This window comes from Protopterus annectens, chromosome 7.part1 (genome assembly GCF_019279795.1).
Source record: "Protopterus annectens isolate FY-2018-M chromosome 7.part1, PAN1.0, whole genome shotgun sequence".
In the NCBI taxonomy this organism is placed as follows: domain Eukaryota; kingdom Metazoa; phylum Chordata; order Ceratodontiformes; family Protopteridae; genus Protopterus; species Protopterus annectens.
The window spans coordinates 173980622-174003677 of NC_056740.1; positions in this window are offsets into that span (position 1 = coordinate 173980622).

A 23056-nucleotide genomic window follows, 5' to 3' on the forward strand; every position below is an offset into this window, starting at 1 on the left:
ACGATAAAAACAGTCAACAAAAACCTTGTCTCCCTTTATGGGATCAAACCCTTCCTGACTCCATTAGCTAGGACTACTATTGCCCACACCCATTTAATCTCTACTCTCCGTTATGCCTCCCGTATATTTACTAACTTGTGTAAAAATAACCTTGACAAGCTAGCAATCTCCTATAACAATATTGTCAGATTTGCCAATGGCTCTGCTTTCAGAACCCATCACTGTCATAATCTAGAACAACTAGGATGGCTAGAGTTACCAAACCAACTACTTTATAACCAAATAACAGTTGCACACAAGATCCTGTATCAACCTACTAATATCCCAATGCTTACTAACCTTATCACCCCTACAATAATCTTAAGACCCTACTCTCATCAAACAAACTACTTGTACAAATAAGCAAAACCAACAATATGGCTGGTGACTCCTTGTTCTCTAACACTGTTAGCAAATCCTGGAACTCACTCCCTAGTGACCTGACCTTGCTTTCCTCAATAACACTTTTTAAAAACAAACTGAAACTGTACCTCAAAACACATTGGTTATGCCCTTGTGCTAACCCTGATGAACTTCCTCACTTATCGCTGGGTACATGGTACTCTTTCTGTACCAAGTAGGTGCTCCTCTGTTAATCTATAAAGAGAGTGTGTTTTCATATATTAAACTCAAGTCATTACAAACATCTTCCTGTATTATTTCCCAAATCAGTTCATGTATAAAGATTCTTCAACCAGCAATGTAAAGAAATGTAAAGAATTGCTAAAAATTTTTGAAGTACCTGTATTTTTAGAATCAGTCATGTAAAATAACTAATATTTGTGTTCGTTGGAGCTTTTCTCCCCGGGCCTCTGCTGAAAATGGACATATATCCAGTTGGACCAGCCTGGTCAACAAATGTAAAATAAATAAAAATAAATGAAATAAAAAATTAAGTAAATAGGTAGGTAAAAATGTTAGGATAGATAGATATGAATAGAGGGTTGCTAGACCTGGAAAGGGCCCCTTTAGGATGGATAGCACCAGGACTAACTTTATTAGGGTATATTAGGTACTAGCTAGTCAGGGAGTTATTCTGAGGGCTGCTGCCACCTAGTGGGGAAAATGGGGTATCCCTACAAGTGTGCATGCTGTTGGGGCTCAGTAGACCACAACTAAAAGGAGTTTAAGTTCAAATTCCAAAAAGCACATAGGGAAACTGACTGTCTTTGTATAAAAAAAGTAGTTACAGGAGCTTATAGTCACTTAAAATATAGAGTAGGTTTCAGGGAGATCAGGTCCACTGCAGAATCTTATACATCAGGCAGAATGCTTTCCTGGGTGGGAAGGAGTTTTAGACTGTGCTTGCTGGAAGAAAAAGGTGTTGTGTTAGAGGTAGAAGGCAAAAGTAGTGGGGTAACAGTGTAGAAGGTGTGAGTAATTGCATGTGGGTAAGTGAGAGAGGTGAGTAGGGTTGAGGAAGCTGAGAGTGAATGCAAAGAAAAAAAGTAAGTAGGTAGTTGAGATAGTGCATGCAGGAAGCTTAGTTACAGAGTTGTAAAGTGTGTGAATCAGTAACATAACATCTCAGTTGCAAAGGCAGAAATATCTCATTACATTCAGGCAACACAGTTCTAGTTTGTAGCATAGGTAATCATAACATGCAGTCAGATAAATAGCAGAACATATGAACTATGCTTTCCAGTTATTAATAACATCATTTAGGTAGAGCAGACATGAAAACAGGATTAAACTAGTCCTCTAGAAGATCTGTTTAAAAATGCAGTTCCAAGCAACCAAATACTTGCCTATGCAGTGTAATTAGAGTAGCTGTAAACCGTTGTTACAATTATACATCTCAATAGGGTATTAGCTAAGCTGAAAAGCTGTTTATCCCACTATACAGTATGACTAGGCAACTATCAATATATCCCCTTTCATAAGGTCACAGCAGGCTTGTATTTGTGTAACTAACAGCTGTTCTTAACATTTTACAGCAACAAGCATATTAGTACAGTTGAAAAGCCATTTTTCTCACTTTACATCCAGACTAGGTGGCTTAGCAATGTATCCCCTTCCAAATGGTAACATTAGGCTTGTATGAGTGTAGCAGGAAGCCATTTTTAGCACTGTACAGCAAAAGGATATTAGAGTAGCTAAAAAGCCATTTTCCCGCTGTACTATAGCACTAGGCAGCTAGTACTACACCCCCTTTCAAATGGTAACAGTGGGCTTCTATAAGGGTAGGTGAAAGCTGTGTTTAGCACTTTGTATCACCTAGGATATTAGTGTAGCTGAAAAAGCCATTTTCCCACCCAATAACAACACTAGGCAGCTAGCAATGTAAACCTTGTTATAGTTGCTGTTATAGATGATTTAAGATTTCTACAGAGAGTTTCTGGTTATATAACTAAGTTAAATGACTTTAGGGAATTGATAATAAAATAAATAGACATGTTTATGGAAACAAATGATAATGGTGAAGTGACTGATACTATACCATGGGACACCTTTAAGGTTTATATATATGGTAGAATAAAATCTTGGTACTTTAAAAAAAGAAGAGAGTGGGGCAAAGAACTTTTAGACTTACAAAAAAAAATAGACAAGATAAAAATGGATGCAAAACCAAATAATAAAGTAGCACATAATTAAATTACTAAGTTAAATCAACAATACTTAGAAGTTCTGAATCATAAGGTAGCCATAAACCTGGAAAATTTTAAATTACAGTCTTATGCTGTAAATCCCAAATATCTACATAAAATATAATAAGATCCAAAAAAATAAACAATCAAAATCTTATTAATGAGATTAAATATAAAAGTAATGGTTCAGTTAAGAGTACGTCTAACTTAATGGTTATACTAGAAGTGTTCAAAAACTACTATAAAGATATAAATAATAACACAGCACTTTTGAAGACAGATAATGTAATAAATAATTTTATTCAAGCAAATATAACTACTAAGGTGTCAATGTCAATGCAACAAAATACATATTAAATAAACACATCACACTAGCAGAAGTGAAAGAGCAAATAAAACATTTAAAAGATAATAAAGCTCCAGGACTGGATGGAATAATTCCTGAACTATATAAGATTTTTACTGAATATATAATAAAGAAAATGATGAGTGCCTTTACTACGGTTAAGCAAAAATGTATAACACCGCCATCGTGGAAATACTCAATTATATCCTCCATATTAAAACAAGGCAAGGACCCCAAATACTGTGATTCATATAGGCCAATTTTGTTACTAAGCACTAATTATACATTTTTATGGCAATATTAGATAATAGGATAAAGAAACTATTACATAATCTAATACATAATGATCAGACAGGGTTAATTCTTCATAGAAAAGTGCAAGATAACATTATTAAATTACTATCATTAATAGACATAGCATGCAAATACAAAAAAAAAAAAAACTAACTATTATCAGCCTAGACATAGAAAAGGCTTTTGATTCTATTGTTGGTCTTATCTACAAAGAATTCTAATTGGTTTTGAATTCTCCTCAGATTTTGTCAACTTATTATTGAAAATATATAGTGGGGCACAAGCTTATGTGAAAATCGGATCATGTCTTTCCTCACCACTAGAAATCCTCAAGAAAACTAGAAAAGATTGTCCTTTGTCACCGTTATTGTTTGCTCTTTCACTGGAGTCTTTTGCTACATATATCAGAAACAAGCAATATATAAAAGGCTTTCAAATTAATAAGGACTATTGTCCTAAGATACAATTATTTGCTGATGATATGTTAATGTTGGGTGATATTGATGGTTCTTTGCATGATGTTATAAATACCTTAAGCAAGTTTGAAAGAATTCAAAGCTTAAATTTAATCATAATAAATCCAAAACATTGCTAATTAACAAAAAGACCAACAAAAAACCTAAAAAAGAATAGCCTGTTTAATTGGGGGAAGATCCTGTATCAACCTACTAATTAAAGAGTACATGGAAAGAGTTTGTTAAACTAAATTATAATGATTTAATAACCACCATTAATGAACTAATCAAAATATGGAATAAAATGTTCTTCACAATGGAGGATAAGCTCTCTTTAATTAAAATGATAATTTTACCTAAAATTTTGTTTTATATACAGTCATTGATATTACCACCTCCCAAAAACTTATTAAAAATAAGATTCCATGCTACTTAAATTTTTATGGATCCCCTTAAAACCTTGGATTGCATATACATGGCAAATTAGAGCTTGGAACAGTAATGGGATACCATTCCCTAGTTTAGATCTTTATTCTAAATCAGTTATAATTAATGTAATATTACATTGGATCACAACTACCTATATATCTGGCTGGAAAACAATACATGAAATTCATATAACTGATATCAAAACTATAGAAAATCAGTTTAAGGAACAATACAGAATAAGCAGAGTTCATTGGCTTTTATATGCATTTGTTTATTTAATAAGAAGTTTGATCATTTTGCTTATGGCTTTAATTAAATATTTAATAACTTTAAAAATATTATTGATTGCAATTACAACATTAAACAATTTCTATTTCTTATATTCCCTATAGCATACTCCCCTGATTGTCTAGATTCTTTCAACATCAACACGATGCAAAAATTAAAGGAAAATAACTTGATATTCTGGCATCACTTTATTGAAAATAAGAGTATTAAACAATTAAACTCTCTTTTATGCAGTTTTGATAATAGTCAAGACTATTGTTTATACACACATTACAGCAGTTTATAGAAAACAAAATGAGACTATCATTTAACCTAGAGACTGAATCTATACCTAGTTTGATTCAGCTTTTTATTAGGTATCTTGAAAGACAGATAATCAAAAATTAAGTACCTCACCTATCTATAAGATACTAAGAGAAGACACTCTAAAGTTTGACTCAGATTTTTGGAAATACTATGTAAAGATTAATGGAAAACAAATATCTGATAAATCCCAAAAAATGTTATTGAATTCTACATATGGTGCCTCTTCTTCATTATATTGAAGATTGTATACATGGAAATTTATGAATAGGAGTTTCTATACTCCACATAAAATAAATCTTATACTCAAAAACAGTGAAAGTAAATGTTGGAAATATGATGAATTACTAGAGGCCAAATGCATTCACATGTTCATTGAATGTAGAAATGTTCATTACTGAAAAAACTTCAGATATTTTGTAAATGCTTTATGATCTGATAGCTGTCATATTTCTAACTCGCTAATCCTATTCAATGTTCCTATACATAATGTAATACCTAAATCTCAGATTCAGTTACTCTGGTCAATTCTAGCATTTGCCAGAAAAGTTATTACTTTGAACTGGAAAAATAAACAAGATTTGATGTTTAAAGTTTTTATTAATTTAGCAAAAGTTGTTTGTAAAAAAAGAACTGCAAACCATTTGTTATAGAACTCATAACATTACTCATAAAAAATAGCATGGCAAAAATTGTAAAACCTTTTGAACAAATGCTAACTTCTCATGGATAAACTGATTGTTTATCATGGATGAATGTAAATATTGTAAATAGTTTTGTCATTGTTTTATTGTATTTGTTATATGTACATTTGTGTACGTTTATGATAAAAACAAAATAAAAATGTTTTTGAAAAAAAAAACACAACTGGTTGATCACTAGCCTAGAGAAAATAACAAAAAAAAAAACATTAATGGAGATGCACTTCTCCACCCCACCCCCTCTAATTATATATACCAACTCTGAGATCACACTATAGTAGGGAATGGGAAAATTCCCTGATGAGCTTGCACAGAAAAAAGCTGGTATGTTTGATCAGCTGATTTTCAATCACCTGTACCTATTCATTTATCCATTCAACAACTGGACTGTTTGACCAATGTTCTGTAAACCAGATATATGATTATTTAATGTTACATCAGCACTCACATTTGTCAACAAGGAAAAGCAGCATGCACAACACAAAAAAATTGAGCATCATCACAACACTATGCATGCTCTGAGAAACAGCATTCAAGCATGGGAACACTAAAATAAAAACAGGGAGGTAAGCCAAACACATTTTCTGAACTTATCTATCTAGATATATATATATATATATATATAGAGAGAGAGAGAGAGAAAGAGAGAGAGAGCTAGACAGATACAGATTGATTATGGAAAGAGAAGTAGTGTATTGCAAAGTAAGCTGATGGGCATGCTAATGCAAATACTTAAAATCAGAAATTTGACCATAGCAGTTCTGAGACTAATTCATGCTTAAGAAACTTATTTATTTGTTTAAGATACATGTTTAGTTGCTAACTTTCCAGATAAGATTAATGTAACTAAAATAAGTAAAAGTGACAGATGTATCACTGGTTCATAAAACCTTCTATAAGGTGACCAAGGAAATGGCTAACCTAATACTTAAATGGCTGATGGATATTTTCATATAACAGGATCAGATAGCTTGCCTCCCTGGTTGCCAAGGGAACCCGCAGGCAGGTGCAAGGTGGTGCACTTGCACCCCCCTGGAACCTGCTGGCTAGGAGATTAATTTTCTTTTAAATAAAACAATATATATATATATATATATATATATATATATATATATATATATATATATATATATATATATATATATATATATATATATATATGTGTGTGTGTGTGTGGGTGTGTTTATATATTTTTTAGGGCATTCTTCTTTAAGAACGCCCTTTGTGTCTGTGAGACTGATGGTTTATGTCTTCATCTTCCACACCCACATGGAATTTGAATTCCAGAAGATGTTGGGACTGTGGACAAAGGTACAAGTAATAGGTAGGTGTGTGCATATGTGTGTTTGTTTAAGAGGTGTGTACATGAGAAATAGGTAAGGGTTTGTGGATGTAAGAAGTAGGGAGGTAGGGGTGTGTTTGTGTGTAAGAAAGAGGGGGGTAGGAGTGTGTGGGGGTCATACTTTGCAATTATACAGATTTTTTCCTCATATTTTCATTTTGTTTCTCATAAAATTGTGTTTTTCTGGCAAATAATTGAGGACTGAAGTCAGAAAATAATGGCAGACATTTGAGTTTTAGACTTCATATCATCAGAAAATGCATACTAATGCAAACCTTGTTGTTCTATCCACTTTGTAAATAAGTGGGGGGTGTATGTGTGTGTGTGTCATACCTCTCAACTGTACAGTTTTTCACAGAATGTCCAGATGTTTGCCTTATATTTCTGGTCTGCCCCATAAAAATTATGTTTGTTTTATTTTTTTGACAAATCACTGGGATGAGCTTAGGATTAAAGTTACTAAATAATGACATGTATTTAACTTTCAGACTTCATATCATTTAGAAAATCCATTCTAACACAAATTCTATTATTCTAGCAATTTTCTAAATGTGTCCCTAGTTTTGGGCCTTTGTCCCCTTCTCCCCAGTGTGTGTGTGTGTGTGTGTGTGTGTGTGTGTGTATGTGTGTGTGTGTGTGTGTGTGTGTATGTCTGTGTGTGTGTGTGTGTGTGTGTGTATAACAGGGAGGTAGCATACCACTCAGCTGTCCAGGTTTTTGCAGAATGTCCAGATTTTTTCCCCATATACCTCCTAAAAAGGATTGAAATTGCGAAATAAGATATTTGAGTTTTAGATGTCATATCCTTTAGAAAAATGCACACTAACACAAATCCTGTTATTCTAGCAATTTTTTAAGTTCATGAGAGCAATATTTATTAACTGTCCATATTTATTTTAGATTTTGTCCAGATTTCTTGGTTGAGGTGTGTGTGTGTGTGTGTGTGTGTGTGTGTGTGTGTGTGTGTGTGTGTGTGTGTGTGTGTGTGTGTGTGTCTGAGAGAAAGTGAAATGCCCTATTTAGAGTTAGCAGGTAGAATTTTATTTTCAAGTGCATTTTCAGGGAATCCTGAGCTTCAAGGTCAGAGAAGTTTACTGCTGATCATGCTAAGTCTGCTTAAAATGTGCAACTGTTTTGTTTAGCAAATGGTATCACTATTGTGGTATATAATTTTAAAACAGTGTTAGTGGCACAGCAAGTAGCATACTTTCATCTTGATGGAGAGAGTTATAGGTTCTACTCCCACAGCATGTAGATTTGTATTTTAATGGGGTGAGGTGCTACTGTCCTGAGTATGTCCTCCTTTGGATGAGATGCCTAGTAACTATGAACCTGTTTTTCAGTGCACCACCCATTCCCTATTACAATATACCAGCTTGCCATTTTTTAATGTAACACAGGCAATTTATTCTTCACTGGCAGCAGGCACTGCATTTGTAGATGAAACAATGAAATATAAAGTTGTTTTCTAACAACAACCTCTTTGTTAGTTTCAGATCTCTTTAATGTGGAATTATTCATATGACTTTTACTTCTGCAGAGATTGTGCATATTGACTGACACTGGTGGACTGTAATGACAGAAATCTGAGTGACCTTTCATGGTTGAAATGTTCTGAAATGGGCAGTTTGTCATTATTGGTTCCTATGTTTTGTTTCATTGCTTACTGGAAAATACGTTCAGAAGTATAAATTTAAAACACACTCTAACAAGTGGTGCTGTACTATACAAGGGATGTAATTCAATTATACATTATAATTAAAACAATTAGGAAGGTGAATCAAAGAACTTTAGCATGGTCTTGAAAATGTGTGCAATGGGCCTATGATTTGAAAACAGCCAAAAGGTAAACTTAACCTGTCACTGGCCAGATGCATTTTCTTTGAATGTGGGTTTCAATTCTGTTTCAGAGAATGTGAGTTTTAAATGTAGAGAAGTTTTAAGGCTAAGTCTGTTTTCATTGTAAGACTATTGCTTTGTTTAGCAAATGTCTATCAGTGTTTGTGCTATAAATTTTGAAATAAAAGTTGTAAATTAAATCCAAGTATCTGTAATTATTATAGAAGTAAAGCATAAAACAGTATGCGCACTGAAAGTTTCGAACAGTGTTTATGGCAGCTGGGGAGAAATAGCCAAGTAATGGGACACTGGAATGGCTGCAGGGGAGGCTGAATGAGGAGGCTCTGGGTTTGCATCTCCCTGCAAAAAATCCTGCGGGCTGCCCTGCTGGTTGCATGTGCTGTACATTGAAAAGCTAATCAAAAATAGGAATGAACTACCTCAGTCAGCACATGGAATTAAGAATCAATCAATAAATTTGATTACTAAGTGGTCTTGGGTTGAAGTGCTGAGGAAGTACATGTTAAGTGTGTTGCTTCTCTAACAGACACAGGATGGACATCCATATTGACAATCTCCAGTGACAGGAAATACTGATCACTTTTATTTAGTTGAGTTTTAGGTATGTTTATGGCAATACCATCATTCCCACTAATTCATTTCAAGAGCCTTCATTCATTCACATTATATATGTATTTATTTGTCTTTTGTTGACCCGGTTGGTCCAACTGGGCCAGTGGCCCATTTTCAGTGGAGACCCGAGGAGGAAAGCTCCACACCTAAATAAGTAACTATACACAGTAACATTAAATTTCAATAAGTAACAATGCACAGTAACAATAACAATGTTACATATAACAAATAAGCATATGAAAATATAACTACATACATTCAAGCCATACTGAAAATTTAAAAAAAAGATAACAGTTCAGTAGTGAGAACAGTTGATAAAAGTGTATTGCAATAGAGCAACAGGAAAATAACAAAAAGCCTCAATAATGTCTTCATGAGTCAACTAAGTTGTTTGAGAGGTTAGAGAGGTAATAGACAGAGGGGTTGAAATACAGGAGTGACAAGAGTGTTGGAGAAAAACAGTAATAAAAAGAGAAAGGAGGAGTGGGATAGAAAAGTAGCTAAGTAAAAGAAATTTATAGGAGAGTCGAGAGATTAGGAGAAAAACAGTTATAATCAGAGAAAGGAGGGGTGGGAGAGTATAGTAGCAAGGAAGAGAAGTTGATGAGATTTAAGTATAGGGTTTCTTAGTGCAATAGCTAAGTTATGAAAAAGCTTTATTTTGAAAAGCAGGCTACACAAAGCAAAGCTGAACCATTCTACAACTGAAAGCCTCTGTACTTCATGAATTATCCAGCAGTGATGTTTTCTTAAAGGAGTCATTATGCAGAAGTGGCATAGTTTGTGCATTAGGTTCTTGAGGGCATGATCATTGCCAGTAGAGGTTCTGTACACCTGTAGGTATCCACATACCATGGGTGGAAGTAAAGCACTAGTCCTAATGTCTTTTCTAACTTCTACAGTACTGTAATACAGACACTTAAGGGACAGGTCAAACTTCTTATTATCTATGATTGTTAGAGTGTCAGAGTGTTTATTTCATGGTAAAATCAAACCTGACACCAAGGTACATAAAATGGGTCTATATTAGATAATCGAACTTTCAAAAGTTAGATTGTCATATGGTCAACACCATATGATCGAACTTTTAAAAGTTCGAATATCTAATAAAAAAAATTAAACTACACAAATAACCTACCTGAATGTTTCCAACATACCCCATTCTTTAAATATACCAACTCTGAGTTCGCATTACAGAAAAGGGAAATCTTCCCATTCTGTGCTCTACGGAGATCTCCGTTAAAAACATTTGAACTTTCAAAAATTCAGTCATATGGTATCGACCATATGACACTTGAACTTTTGAAAGTTCAATTATCTAATATAGACCCCATAAAATGGTTGACTCATTCAAATAAACAGTGGCTTAGTCTTGTATTATTCTTTGAAGATTGTACTTTAACTTGAGGTTCCTCAGACAGCAGTCTACAATACTTTAGCTTTTCTTATGTTAACTGCATGTTTTATGCTTTGAAATCCTTATGAGGTGTGCAAAAATTCTACTTGTGGCTTCCTTAAAAATTATACTTGTGGCTTTCTTTGGATGTCCTCAGGAGGGCTGTCAGGAGTTATAGATCACCACATTATATGTATGTAACAGTTATACTGTACATAGCAAATGAAGATACATTTATTTAGTTAAGAGACTAAACAGAAGTCATCCAACATTACTCATTGAGAGATTCTGCCTCGATGACTGCAGGATATCATGAACAAATACATATCTTAACTGTCAGTGACCTTTTCTGTAAGCAACAATTAAGCCAGTTGATGGGGGCATAGGAAACGTTTCTTGTTTCAAGGCTATTGCAAAGAGCATGACCCAATGCAACAAAAGTTAAAGTTATGTTAATCACCATTGTTTTGTCATTTTTACGAGTCCATATATTTTTAAGGATAAAAACAGTAATCAGCCACAAGTTTATGTTTTGAATGGAAATCATACTGACTACAGCCCAGCAATTGATACTTGTTGGCATTCTAATGAGCTAAATGACCTGTTTCTGTAAGTCTTTTCTAAACCTGGTAGGATGGATATAGTTCTCTACTGGACTGGAGTTGAGACAATAAGTACCTTGGAAAATCTAGCCACTACTTACTCTTTCCAGGATCCAGGGATAAAGCCTTGGATAAGTGAACTTGGCAGTGGGGTAAGTTACAGGCTTTAATATTTTTGAGTGAATCTGATCATATCGATTCTTGGCATAGTGGGAATGTAAAAAAGGTTGTTATGTTCATTTTCATGCTTTTGGCCCTGGAGGAAAATTTATGTAATGAATTAGCCTTTAACCAATAAGGCCTATATTTCTGAACCTAATATAGGTCCACTGTCACAGAGAAGTATAGGAGTACGTCCTTTTTTCATAGTCTGCTAGTTTGTTAATTTGAGACTAAATGGTAATGCTTTGACAGCACAAACATATTGAAGGAACAAAGCTGTTTCTTCTTGTTTATGTGTACTAATGATCCATAGTATTTACAGGCTAATTACCTATGAACTGAGATGAGCTAGGGACCAGCATTTCTATTTAAACAGAAAAAAACAATGTTTTTCAGAGAAACCTGACTGAAACAGCCTCTGCCATTGACCAGACTGCTATGTGGGAAGGGTAAATTTCTTGGTTTATTTTCTTTATTTTGTTTCTTATATTATTTATTGCTTGATTCCAGTGTGATTTAGAAGCTAATTACCTATGAATAGAAGGAGGATCTGGGGAACAGTATTTCTATTTAAAAGGAAAGAAAGCTTTCCGAGGTTATCAAGAGAAATCTGAAACATGTTCCCACTTTCCACCAGTGGCTATCAAGTTGTTTACCTCTTATGTTAATTTGACCACAGAATTCCCCTCCCACTCTTCTTTCATTGGCTCTTGATACCAAACACACAAGTATCTTTTTGACGAGGCTCTACCCTTAAACTGATTAATTAATTTGCCTTTCCTCTGTATTCCACAGACCCAGAATATTGAGAACCCACAATTAACTGCAGCTATAAGCAATTTCCTTGAACAAAATTTGATTCCAAACTGATCCCCCTCTCTATTGTCACTAAGGTAGTTATACATAGTCTGTCCTCAACATTCCCTGTTTTTTTCAGTGATTTTAAATGTATACATTCTGCTTATTATTTTAACTATTATTGGTATAATTAAAAGTCCCCCCTCCTCCCAAAACAAAAAAAAAAAAAAAAAAACACTACGGGTCAACATAGTCTCAACCTGTTTTGCCCTCTTCCTTAGCCAGCCTATTAGCACTCGGTGTCCTGAGGCAGTATAGCAATTGCCTTCATATTTACTGACAATCTACTTCTTCTAAAGCATATTGGTTCCACCTGTGAGAAATGTACGTACTTATCTAAGTTGTAGGCTAATCTTTCCATACTTCCCACTGTCAGTAATCAGCACCACAACCACCATGTAATACCAGATCAGAGCATTGTTTTTTCATATGCTGAGGTAGTAAAGATATTCTCACCTAAGCCTCCTAGATCTCCTAGACATCCTACTAGCTTATCTTAACTATGCAGCATAAACACAAACACGACACTCACACACACACCTTCTGTTATTGGGAGTCACCTTTGTTGCAAGTCTGTAAACATAAGGTGCCAGTGCCCTACAGCACACCCCAAAAATGTTTTAGTCATTGGTGGCTCCATTGTAGGATATATAGACACAAGTACCAGGATGGCTAAAAATATGATGTCAATAAGCTGTGCCTTTGATGCAAGGATTAGGGATGTCAATAGGGCCCTTAGATCCCTGCACTGCCACATATACTGTTACATTGTTGTAGTTTTTATGTGGGGGTAAATGGTCTTAGGCTGCACACTAGGGGTGATGCATTAAGACATGGCTTAGCCCTCTACTCATGCCTTCAGAGATGGCAAGGCTCTGGTACTGAGCATCATTCTGCCACCATCAAGCGTAAAGCCAATATTCAAAGATAAAGTAATTGACTTCAATAATTGTCTAGTAAACAACTTTTTCTACTTTCTGGTTTAAAAGCCCGTGTTTGCACTTGTTTTCCACCTTTCCTATGACTAGTCTGGTCCAGATACAGATTTGCTGTATCCAAGACTGTTTGTAAGCTTATGAGTCCCCCAAGCCTTTTTGTGTTGAAAGAAAGTGTTCTAGCTTACCAGTGGGAGTGATAAGTACTAGGTGGCCTATCTACCACAAGAGTGGTTTCTGGCCCAGAAATTGTAGTTTATTGGACATTTGGGCAGTTTTTCCCTCTCTTTCTACTTTCTGGTTTAAAAGCCCATGTTTCTGCTTGTTTCCTGCCTTTCTTGTAACTAGTCTAGTCCAGATACTGATGTGCTGTATCCAGGACTGTTTGTAAGCTTCTGAGCCCCCCCAACCCTTTCTGTGTTGGAGGGAAACCTTCTAGCTTACCAGTGGGAGTGGTAAGCACTAGGTAGCCTATCTACCACAAGAGGAGTGGATTCTGACCCAGAAATTGTAGTTCATTGGCCGTTTGGGCAGTTTTTTCCACATATTTCAACTTTCTGATTTAAAATCCCACAATTGCGCTTGTTTCCCACCTTTTCTATAACTAGTCTAGTCCAGATACAGATTTACTGTATCCAGGACTGTTTGTAAGCTTCTGAGCAGTGACAAAGTCTGTTCTTCAACTTTTCCCTTAGATCTGCTAGTTCTCCTCTACTGCACTTTTACTAGCTTATTAGTCTAGCACTTTACCAGGCTTCTTGTAGCAGTTATTGTAGCTCACAAAAGTGCTACCAGCACTAAACGTTCTACAAGGAAACAGCTCCAGTACATATTATTAATGCCAACCCCTACAGGCATGTCTAAAGGTTAGTTAACCTGGTGAATTTGGGCATCCTGAGGCAATGTAGCAACTGCCTCATGTACACAGATAACCCCCTTCTTTTACATCCCAACACTCAGACTTGTGAGAGATGCACTTATATATCCAAATTGGAAGCCATGCAGTCTCCAGCCAAGAGTGGAATAGCTGGTCAAGAGCAGAAGGTCAACACTTGCACCACACCACATGGAACACATAGCCCTCCAGAACACATACCAGCACTGCCTTCACATAAAAACACAAACCACACACCCACCTTCATGGAGGTTCTCAATAAAGATCTATCCAAACAGCAGAGATCTCCAAGGCAGAAATGCACTTGACCACCACAACACAGCACTAATCATGAGACACACAACTGTCCTAAACAATGTGCCACTCAACCAAAGCCTCTAAGGCAAAACAGCATGCCCAACACGCTAGTCATAGGTGACTCGATAGTGAGGCACACTGATGTCCCACTCACTAGGTTGAATAAGGAGAAAGTAACAGTCAGCTGCCAGTCAGGTGCCAGGATCCGCCACATAATGCATGCATTCAGGTCCCTCAACAACAGGTACAAATATGACTCTGTCACTGTACATATGGGGGTGAATGACCTGAGATGTACCTCCCTGGACTAGATGAAAAGAGACATGGAGGAACTCTCAGATTATGTAGCCCAGGCAGGTATGACCTTAGCCCTGAGCAGCATCCTACCATCACCCAGAATGATACCACAGTACAAGCAGAAAGTGATTGATTTCAACAATTGGTTAAGTTTTTGGCGTCACTCTAAGGGGATCCATTATCTGTCTGCCTAAGATGACATGATTGACAGACCTCGATGATTTGTCAGAGATGGCCTACATCTGTCATCCCTGGGCTTCTGGATACTGGCCAAGGCTCTTGCCACCCCTATAGTGCCTTTTATATGCAATGTTCAAAAGACCAAATTACCACTGTAACAGCTACAAACAAATGCAATCTGAGGGTCATGCTGCTCAATGCTAGAAGTCTAAATTTAAAATTTCACTCACACGAAGAACTTCTTAAAATGGAGAACTTTGACATTTGTGCTGTAACAGAGACCTGGTACAAGGCAGCAGAAAGCATCCCTGCACTACCAGGCTATAACTCATTCCACACCTTTTGGCCCCAGAACTTGGACCAAAGCTCGAAAGGTGGTGGTGTTTCCATATTCATAAAGGATGCACACACCTTCAGACTGGTAGCACAACATAATGCATCAGACATACTTCAGGTGCAGCTAACATAGTGTAAGACAGCGATTCAGGCCATAGCCTGCTATAGGTCCCCAATCATGTCCCATGATTCACACTCCACATTCCTTAGCACCCTGGAGAATATTAGGGTCCAACCTAACACTATCATACTGGGTGACTTCAACTACCCCTCCATTAATTGGGAAAACTACTCATGTACCAATACACTTGCCCAACATTTCCTGGAATTCATTAATTCCAGTGCCCTGGACCAGCTCGTTCTTTCCCCCACTAGAGGAAGCAACATCCTTGACCTGGTCATTACTAACATGGGCGACCATTGCTCTACACCAATAGTCAACTTCTCCCTGGTTACAAACTAATCATCTTGGAAATCCACATCCATCCCCCCACCCCCACCCTCGCAAAGGTAACCACCATGAAAAACTTCTCCAAAGCTAACTTTTGGCTCCTAAAACAGAGGTGGTTAATTACATGACACCCATGCAAATGGAAATCTCGCCATACCCAATAGAACCAAGATGCTCTCCTCCAAAAATAGGAAACCAATCTGCTGGCCACCTGCCATAAACAAACTCTACAAAAGAAGGAGGAAACTGATGAGGAATAAGGTGAAGTTCCAAGACTGGAAAAACTCCCTTATCAGCCTCAACAAAAAGTTGAGATCCCTCATCAAATCCTCTAAAGCTAGCTATGAAAACAAAATTGCAGCAGATGGTAAAGACAATCACAAGGCCTTCTATATTTATGTAAAGAATCTCCATGGCAATACCCAGATTTGCTCTAATCTGCTGTACAATGGTACCTCCTGTACCGAGCCAACAGATATTGCCAATATACTGGCTGGCAGAATCAGTGGCAACTTTAACCCTCTCTCTCTCTTCCCAAAGGACTTATCACATAAACTGTAAATTGCCAGGCACCCAGTATTACTGCTGCATAGGTTAAAACAGCACTGTCTAAGGCCAAGAATGCAGCTTCTATGGGACCTGACAATATCCCTGGCTGTGTTCTACATGAACTATAGAGTGAACTGGCACCTCACCTGTGTGTCTTGTTCAACTACAGCCTCACCTCAGGGTTTGTCCCTACCAAATGGCGCACTGCTACAGTCATCCCTCTCCACAAACGAGGAGTGACTACAGACCCTGGGAACTATTGCCCCATTAGCCTGATGAGTCTGATATGCAAAGCTATGGAATGCATCATCATGGACCTAATAAACAAGGATATAGGGAATCTCCAAACTCTGGATCCCACACAGTTTGGTTTTGTGAAGGGTAGATCATGCCTACTCAACTTGGTTGACTTCTTTGAGTCAGACACCAGAGCTGTGGATGAAGGCAAGGTTGTTCACAAAGCCTACCTTGACCTGGCCAAGGCCATTGATACCATTCCCCACTCAGGAATCATAAAAAAACTCAGTAAACTAGACATCAACCCCTATATCACTAGGAGTGTTGCAAACTGGCTCACAGATAGAACCCACAGTGTGAAAGTAGCTGACTCCAAGTCAGACTGCCAACCAGTCACGAGTGGAGTCCTACAGGGTTCAGTCCTGGATCCTCTGCTGTTTGGTATATACTTCTCTTAAGTCCAGGCCAAAATGAAGGGACTCTGGCTGACAAAGTTCACAGATGATTGCAAGTTGGGAGCTATTATAAACTCCCCAAGTGATGGTGACATCCTACAGAAAAGCCTCACTAAGACCAATGCCTAGTGTCAGAACCATGGCCTTAAGCTCAATGTTAAAAAATGTGTTGTCATCCCCTTTGGGAAAAACCCAGTTCCCATGAATTACTACATCGATGGTAGTCCACTGAAGACAGAAGGCATTATAAGAGATCTGGGAACACAGGTTGACAGCAACCTCTCTTTCGACCACCATATTGCCACTGTGGTCAGAAAGTCCTTCTATGTGGCACATCTCATTACTAAGGGTTTTGCATCCAGGAAGAAAAAGGTCATTGTCTCCCTCTACAATGCCCCATTTGGCATGTACCTCACTAGACATCTGCAACAACTGGAGAGGTCACAAAAGTACCTTACAAAGAGGATTCTAGGCCTTAAACACTTGTCCTATATGGACAGACTCAAAAAACTCCAACTATTCTCTGTCTCATATTGCCTACTTAGAGGCGATCTCTGCTTGACTTACAAATCCATGTCTGACCCAGCTCTGTTAGAAATGCTACATCTAAAGAAATCCCAATCCCTCCCACCACATGCTCCAGAGACCTCAACCTCATTACCACAATCAACAGAATGTGCTGGAGGGACAGGTTCATAACCCAGAGACTGCACATGCTATGGAACAGACTTCCCACACATGTCAAACAAAGCACCTCGCTGGACCTGTTCAAGAGAAATCTTGATGAGTGGATGGGAAATAGAAAATTCACTCCAGGGATCACTCCAGCAGCTCTACTTGAAAGAGGCACTGGGAACTAAGTTTGGGTGGCACGATGCCAGGGTAATCCTATGGGCAAGGCTTGTAAAGGCTCCAGGGCCATTAGCCTAGTACACACCTATGAACCTATGAACCTATAAATTGCTGTCATTCTAGGGGTTTCCTGTGTGGGTCTTCATGGAACAGAATGATCAATAGCCAGGGATGGCCTGCATCTTTCACCCCTTGGTTTTCACATACTGGATAAAAAATTGCAACCACTATGGTGCTTTTTAGACGGAGTTCCCCCGATGGACATCTTAACATAATAATCTCAAATCTGGATAATATCGATATAACACTGTGGAATGCCAGATGCCTAAACAACAGCATCTCTGAACTTGAGACCTTCTTGACCTTGAAGCCATCAACATTACAGAAACCAGGTTACATTGTAGTAATGGCAATCCCTTCATTCCAGGGGGCAATGTCTGTCAAGCATTCAAACCTGACTGCAACTGTGGTGGAGTGTCTGTTATTATTCTTAACCGCATCATTGCTCACCAGATTTTGTGTGCTACACACCTGTAACCTGTTTAAGTACTAGTTATACTCAATAAAATGAGATACCACATTATAGCCACTCATAGATCCCCATCTTTGACCCCTTCAGATCATGCACAATGTAAGATTTGATATGATGGTACTGTACCTTAATTAGCTCGAAATACTGTATGCCATGAGACTGAGAAACAAAAGTCTTACTTACCCAAGCTTGTGCTCCAATAGGCGTCAGTCTCTCCCTTATGAACCAAGTCTTGTGCACTGTTTAGCATGAATTTCTCCAAACACTGCAGTTCATTTAATAAGGTTTTATTAGATGTTTACAATATCCGAAATACTGTCTCCATTAACAGTTCTGATAAACAATTCAAGTTGCTGTACATTATTCTGATTGTCTTAAACAACGTAAACTGACGTAGTCTCTAGATGACCTGTTTTCTGTATTCATGCTGTAGACATCTTTTCTGAAGTAACAGGTCGAATGAACTTAGTAACCTTAACTGCCTGCTATCCTGCACACAGCATTATATTCTCCTTTTCAGTCATTTTCCTCTATTGACTATATCCACCCCCCAATCCTTGATCCTTAGACTACATCTTGTTTTTAGCTTAATTTCTCTCTTGATTCTTTCCTTCAGAAAGGAACATAACAAGTTCTCTCTGCAATCTTCCCTTGACAAACTGTTATTTCAGCAAAGTCAGCATTCAGTCAAAGATTCTTCATTTCTGCTTTCTATTATGTATGCATAAATGAAACACCATTTCTAGCTTATTTTATTATTTAGCCTGTCTGTCTGTAAAATGAAAAACCCTAATCAAACACACAACACCTTAACCGGTTAGAAAACTTAGCAATCAAACTAAATACTTTTATTAAGGGTAATTTCAACTATCCACACATGAACTGACAGACATTTACAACCAACAACAAATATGCCAAGACCATTTGACCAAATTGTCCCCATCCTCCAGAAGTGATAATCGTCTTGATCTTATCTTCATAAACATTTCTCCCATTTGCACCATACCACGTTACCCCTACCCTAGTCAAATATGACCATCTGACTGCGATATTCCCTATGAAAAGCTGTCTTTTGACCCTTAATAACTTCTCTATGTTCAGGGATCATTCCCAAACCATGTATTTACTATTTACTGAGCTTAATAACAATGACAAATTGTATAGCTCCACAACAAACCTTATAATTGTGACTACTGCCTACTGCTATGAATTCTATAAGTTTTTAGATAGATGCATTGAAGTATCTCTTCAAATCCACCATAAACCCATATGGTGGAACTATTACTTAAACAAACTCTGTAATAAAAAGAGAAAATCTTCTAACCATAACTAAAATGTGCACAGTTCATCATTATAGATGGATTTAAAACTGGCAAGTAAGTCTCCCAAACTTAACACTAGAAAATATAATGCCAGATATGAACTTAGTATTGCAACTAATTCAAAAGACAACAATAAGTCCTTCTTCAGCTACAGTATATTAAGAAGCTTAGCAGTAACCAACAGTTTGGTACTAACAACTTCACCTTCATACCCTACTCTCTATCCTCAGTATTTCCCCTCATACGCCTTCTTCTGAAACCATATCTGGGCTAGGTCCTTTTGGCACTTTACAATATTAAAAGCACTACTTCTATGGGTCCTGATAATAATGTATATATATATATATATATATATATATATATATATATATATATATATATATATATATATCCTGCTTACCTCCTATCCCCCCAAAAAACATAATCCATTATTGCTGTGTTCAGTCATGGAACCTAAAGGTGCCCAGAGGTGTTGGCCATCTTTACATTCATTCAAGGGGGGGTTCTTTATATAATCTACCCACTCCTTGCACTGACTCACATGCTCATCAATTATGTCTAATGGCAACTCCCTTCTCTGAGCCATGCTTCCCCTAAGGGAGCTTCATTGATGAACTCTCCCCCACCTGGAATTAGTACTCTTATCCCTTTTTGCCACTCCATCAGTTGCTCAAGCCACTAATCAAACTCAGGTTGACTAGGCCATAGTCAGGACTTTATCCCCCTATGCTACGTAATCAGCTCCTCCCGTAATGTCATTTTTGACAAACTCTCCCAACTCAAAACTAACCCATGCATACTTAGTTGCATTGCTAACTGGTTGTATAACAGAATCCATGCTATTAAGGTTATTGATATTTGTTCTAGACTAAAAAAAATCACTGTTGATATCCCACAAGGCTCTGTTCTGGGCCTCATCCTCTTTGGTCTATATTTATGTGACATAACATCCAATATCACATGACTACACTTAACCAGCTTTGCTGATTACTTCAAACTGAGGGTGATTATTCAATTCAATTCTAGTACTCAAATTCTCTACCAGGAGCTGGGCCAAATAAGTAATTGGTGTATTAAATGTGGACTTTTACCTCAACACCATGAAATGCAGTATAGCTTCCTTTGGTAAAACTAGCATCACTACTGCTTACATATTGATAAAATTCCACTTAAATTAGACACACTCATAAGGCACTTGTGATAGACTAAAATCTATTTCCCTCTACTCGGTGTCATAGACACTTCTGAGTGGTAAATTCTGCTTAGCTTTCCATGCTATGAATGACCCTGCATTTTCTGAACTCCTTCATCTAAACAGAACAGGTGATAATGCAAACACCTATTCTATAGACCTAAACCTACATTATCCCATCAACAAGATCAGATGATGTGACAGATACCTAACCCAAAGTATCCCATTTCTGGTATAGGCTGCCTTGACCTATCAAACAATGTAAAACCAGTCTGAATAACAGAATGGACAATCACAAATGTTCACCAGAGATATGTGCAGAAAATCTACATAATAACGGACACTGTTAGTCTCATTAAAGTTGTGGGTGATGTGGTTCAGCCTCCTGATAGTTGCCTTTTGCTGTAAGAACCTATGAATCCATGATTTGTGCCTATATATTTTTTTTGAGATGGCATCCTTTCCAATCAGCATGTGCTTCATCATTTCATTTGAAGAAATATTCTTAGCTCCTGAGCCACACGTGGTACCTACTGTACGTTTTTGGAGTCATCTTGTGTAGTGGAAAATGCCTATTTTGGATGATCAGATGAATGTCAATAAACTACTTACATGCATTTTTTGAATCGGACAACTGTAAAATATCATTTCTGTTAAAAAGTCAGAGGTCAATAGGAGACATTGTATTATATCCTTCAAACATTCAAGAATGGTGACTTAACAGCTCTTTGGTGTTGATGGATGGACTGTGACACAGAACATTCACAGTCAATGTGCTGGCGATGTCAGCTAGAGAGGGTGGGGAGAGATCAGCTGATACCAGCTGACCCATATAGTGGGATGGAAGGCAGCATAATATGACATGCTGTTGATGCCTCACTGAAGACAGGGTATTCTGCCAGAAGCATAGAATCAAGCTGCATGTGCATGGTGATAAATATAACTTCTCATTGTAGACAAGGTTGGCACATGTGTGGAAGCATTCATGCACCCACTCCTGTAACCCTCAAATAGACAAGATGTATAGCATGAAACCACTGGGGTAGGTAAAATATTAATATTAAAATATAGCTATCAAAGTAGTCAAAATGATGTTAAATTCACTAATTATGCATTGCTGTCACAAAAGTTATTTGTTGTTGTATGTTTAAAGCACATAACTCATTTTGATAATATCTGCTATTTAGCTCTCTCTAGCAAGCCACAGCAGCAGCAGTCATTAATATTTCCCCACCAGTCACTAAGTACAAAAGCATTCTTTTCAACTATGGAACAAGCTAACAAAAAGCCATAGCACATTTAAATGAAGTTATAGCCATAAAGACAATGAAATGACAGTCATCCTGGGCCCATGACACTGAAGTTACACCTTCATGGTGACACTCAGATGGTAGATGCAATGAAGGTTAAGAAAAACGGCAGAATTATAATAAATCTATCAGAAACTGACAAGAGAAAATTGTATACTTCTGTTGATGGTAATATACTGAACAGTTCTTAGGAGCATCTTGAAAGTTCCATGTGGTATCAAAGGCCATCTCAGTAGACTGGACAAGAGAAGCAGAGGTGGAACATCATTTAGAGAAGTGTATAAAACAGAGAGTATTACAAGTAACTGAATTTACAAGGACTGCCAGTAAAGTGCTAGCCCAAAAGAATTAAGGACTGGTATTGTATTTTGGTTAGAAGATGCTACTAATAATAGCCCTGCTGACTGTCTTTTGACTATTTGCTGATTTTGTGAGGACAAGTGTGGGTGAGAAGGAGCAGCAGAGTTATTACTACACATCTCAATAGGTCAGTAGCTTTATAATTCATCATCATCATCAACCCCCTTTTTTCCATTTTTCTATATACGGTCAGGGTGTTGCGTCAACTGAAGCCATCCTTCTTAATTCAATGCCACTCTCTTACCTTCTTCAACTGGTTATGCCTGATTTTCACAGGCCTTGTCTTACACAATCCATCCATTTCTTCCTTGGATAATCTCAATTCCTCTTGCAATCTTCTTGTCCCTCCCAAATCGTCTTCACCAGAGAGGTGTCTGCTTTTTTCCAGGCCATTGTAATCTGTCCTTTTTGACCTTCTCTGCAACTTGAGCTACTTTGGCTTCTGCTCTGATGTTATCATTTCTTTCTTTCTTCCACAGTGTGTCCCACCACTCATCTCATGCGTTTCATTTCCATCACCTCTGGCTTCTTCATCTGCTCTACCTTCACCACCCACGTTTTCTGTACCATGCAGTAGTATT